A 4554-nucleotide genomic window follows, 5' to 3' on the forward strand; every position below is an offset into this window, starting at 1 on the left:
AGCATCGTGCTCGGCTCTCGATCCAGCACATCCGGCCAATTACCCCTTCGGGATCCTTCCCGTTTCCCAGTGGCAATGGACCCTGCCTTGACCACCAGAAACTCATCGCTTGGCAGGAACATATCGCAGCATGCAAGCGGTTGGAGTATCAAAGACATTTAGCTATCGAAGAGGCAGCGAGGGCGCTACAAAATCACGAGACTCTTGTTAAACAGAGCAAGAAACTAAGGCCGAAGAAGTTTCCTTGCCCCCACTGCAACGTCGCATTCAGTAACAACGGTCAACTCAAAGGACACATCCGGATCCACACCGGTGAGTTTCGAAAGGCTTTTTTTCGATAGGTACCATAACGATCGGTCAACTTTTTTCCAAGACTCTTACTTTCGACAGTTACGTACTTACTTCTCGCTTACAACATACACTTGTCAGCTGTATTCTGAATATGCTGAACGAGCCTTATCCTTTTGTGAAGTGTTCGGTAAACCAGAAGAGTCAAAGTCATGAAAGACCCTTGAATCCCGATTTAAATCCTGAAGAAATAAACTTTCGGTTTACCAATCGAGAACCTTAGTTGGTCAGACCTCGAGTAATCATAGAATTGAAAACAAAATTCAGAATCTATTGGTAGTGTTCGTTGATAGATTGAACGATTCGATCGCTGAGGTTTTTATATCTCCAATCTTGACCGTTCAGCACAAATTTTAGTTTGCGAGTCAAACTTGATCGTCACATGGTTGAGACAGGCAAATAAAATGGTATCGACAGCGGTAGTTAATAAAATAAACAATCGTTGTTCACAATAATTTCGGTAGAATAGCAGTAAACGGTAGCTTTAAAACCAGAGACGGCAGTTAACAGAGAAAAATGAACGTAGGTCGGGAGATGCGATATAATGCAAGAATTTACTTAAAACCACACGTTACTGGGCGACGTGATCTTACCCAAGGTGCAAATGACGCTACGAAAATTATTATTCTGTCAATTAGAAACGAGAGAACTTTACTGCAATCGGTAGAAAACAACGTAACGATAGTTCGGTAGATAATACGACGAATTTACCATAGATTATAACCAGTACGAGAGATTGACAGTCATTAACAATTTACGAAGTCGGCAAACGATCGACTAGATAGCTTTCGGTAGAATTATTCATAAACAATAGAATCAATAATTTATAATTATTACGGACCTGAGGAATTAAACAATGAATTCCTGAACATAACTTTTGAGAGAATACAAAATACAAAATTATGAGAGAGTGAGAATTTTGGAGAGTTTACAAAATAAAGAAATATACTAAATACACCGCAGTACAAAAGAATAATTTGCAGAACTTAATTTAACAAGGTACAGAGAAATGAATAACATGCAAAAATAATATAAAATTGCCAATAGCAATAAAAAAGGTGTGGTATTATCTAGGGGCTGATTCTACGCTCGGTTGTACTCCAAGGAACTCGATACATGATACAATAAGCACAAAAATAAATAAAAATATAATAAGCAATAACAGAAACAAAATATGAAGCACACTACTATTACAAAAGAGTACGAAATGAAATGTAAATCCAATAGGGCTCAAAATACGATAGAAAGTACAGAAGCAGGCTAATACTAATTCACGAATAATCAGAAAAATCATAAATACAAAGAAATAATTATTCGGCAGGTCGCTCAGACACAAAAATAGGTAATTACTGAAATCATGCAATCGCACGGCGGCTTACTGCAACTCTAAGCCGTGGACCATGATTCACACAAAGTCGATGAATACCATAAGGGGACCCGGTGGTCTAGAAATTTCAAAAAATCGATTTTTTTTTTCGATGTTTCGAAAGTATAGTATCTTAAGAATATACTGTGAAATTTTCATGCGGAAATTCCTAATATTATAGCTTCTACAGCCCATTTCAGGTAGAGAGCGGTCCGCGCGCTCCTAACGGGTTCAGCACTCGGAGCGCGGCAGCTGTCCCGACCCTTCTCCGCATTTTACCTTTTCATTTGTAACCGAATACAATATAATCCCTTCGGAATACAAACGTTCGGCAGGGCCCGGCCGAAACGTCGATTATCATGTTCACGTTTTACACATTATTAAACGTCTTCTCCTGACCGGAATTTCGACTAATTTCATCTTCTAAAACATTATATCAACACCAATCACAAATAATTACATAAATAATAACAAAAATAATTATAAAAGTTATAGTCACCTAAATCAACAACAATGTCGGTTTTGACGATCGGGAATGTAACGCTTAGTTAACAGTGATGAAAAAGAATAATTTACAATATATTTTACAGAGCATTCACTATGACGCTAGTGGATGTCTCGAGCGCCTGTCAATCACTCCCCTCTCTCCCGAGGCGATGACTCGCGATGGTCACTCTTGGTTATCCTTTCCGTAACCCGTTCAGCGTGTTTGTTGTTTTTCATGGATAAGTTTGGGTAAACAGGCCACAAACTTACATCTGTACCTCAAACTTGAAATTCATTTATCTCGAAACGACTTTTTTCGGCACGGCGGGGGTGAAAAGAAAAAAACTATCCAACCGAATGACTTGAAATTTGGATATGTTGTTCACAACATGTATGGCTATCGTCGGAACTAGAATCTTAATTTTATTTAAATAATTTCCTATCGTTTACACTAAAAAACTAGTGAAAAAAAACCCGATTTTACGAACTTTTTTTTTCAACGCCCGCCATTTTGTCAATTTTTCATTTTTTTGATTTGTTCTAGTTCCGACCATAACTGCACTCTTTCTGATTAAGAATGTCTGAATTTTTTGTTTCAGACGAGTAGAAGTCTCGAAATCACCTCCGCGGTCCGGATCCGATTTTTCGAGAGGGTCATCTTTAGCGGCATTTTTATGATAATAAATATTGTTTTTAAAAGGAAAGAAAAATTTTTTTGTATGATTAATAAACTTAGTAATAAGCTCGAAAAGTTAGAACATCGTTTTTTTTATTTTTAATGGCAAAAAAATCATAACATTTTATCCACTAGTGACTAAAAAATTTCAGTCGTGTGTCCACGATTAAGGCACTTAATAGTATTTTTGTAAAAATAAATTGTTGTGCTGACAATATCAACGGTGTACGTACATTATGGGTGGGTGTATGTAAGCCTTGGACTCGCCGAACCTTGAAAGTTTGTTGTTTTGAAATTACTTTGAAATAATTACTGTGTTCGCTCTGTTTCTCTTCGCGGTGTATCGCAAAGCGTGTTTACTGCTCAACTGTTGCTCGAGTTCTTCCTCTCACGGCTTTGTTGAAGACTCTACAGTTACTACAGTATTGTGTATAGATGTCTGTCCGCTGTGGTCTTTGCGGTCGTATGACTCGAGTAGCAGACAAAATTAAATGTTCTGGTGATTGCGGCCTATCGTTTTATACTTCCTGTGCGATTGAGAAATTCGGATTTGACAGCACTCGCAATTGTACAACAAATTTCCGCTGCGACACATGCACGATGAATCGTTGTACCACCTTACAACGCACGCCTCCAACGACAGCTAAGGCAACTACTCTAGACGATGTCATGCACCAACTACAATCGTCAAGCTCGTCAACCAACAAAAAACTCGAATCAATCCAGAGTTACCTTCTTGGTGTTAAACAAAATATTACCGAACTACAGAGTGATGTCTCTGATCTCAAGGCTACACAGGAAACCTTGTTAAATCGCATCTCCATTCTGGAGGAATATTCTAAGAACGCTAAGGTGGAATCCGCTGATCATCGAAATGAGAACCACTTGGTAAAGGCTCAAATTAATGAACTGTCGAGTCGTGTATCAACAATGGGCCTTCAATCTAGTAATCTTCTCTCTGCCGTCTCACCTGGTTCTTTGTATTCTTCCATAGAGATTACACTATCGGGTGTTCCTCTAACAGTCAACGATTCTGCTCAGGTGATCGTGGAAAGTTTTTCTGGCTTTAGGTGTTCCGAATCTCCTCCATGACGTTCTCAAGATACGTAGTTTTAACAAAAATAACAATAAACGTAGCTCAGTCTTAGGTCAGAATAACCATGAACCTTCGACTTTCACTTCAACATCTACAACGAGCCATAATATAAATAGATCGTTCATTATTACCTTAAAATCCTATCAAGTCAGAGAGCATATAATCAATAAAAAACGAGCAAAAAAAGAGCTGTCTCTCAAGGAAGTTTTTGGACTTATCATCCGGGGATTGTATATTTAAACGAGTTTCTTCCACCGGCACTTTATAATCTCCTGCGTCTCACAAAATCACGTGCAGCTGAGCGAGGATACAGATACGTTTGGCACTGTTCGGAATCCATTTATGTTCGAAAGAATGATGAGCACGAATCCATCACCATTGTTACTGCAGCTGATCTTGATAAACTGATTTGACTTTCGCCGACAAAACTGACTCGTTCATCCCCCTCATCATATTCAAGGATTGCCCAACTCAAAGCAAAATCTGTAACGCGGTCATATGGATATTATTCAGTCTACTTTTGCGAGTGGCGAATTCCATATTATTTCTGTGTGCGAAACGTGGCTCCACTCGTACGTCTCT

This window comes from Neodiprion lecontei, chromosome 3, assembly GCF_021901455.1.
Source record: "Neodiprion lecontei isolate iyNeoLeco1 chromosome 3, iyNeoLeco1.1, whole genome shotgun sequence".
Classification (NCBI taxonomy): domain Eukaryota; kingdom Metazoa; phylum Arthropoda; class Insecta; order Hymenoptera; family Diprionidae; genus Neodiprion; species Neodiprion lecontei.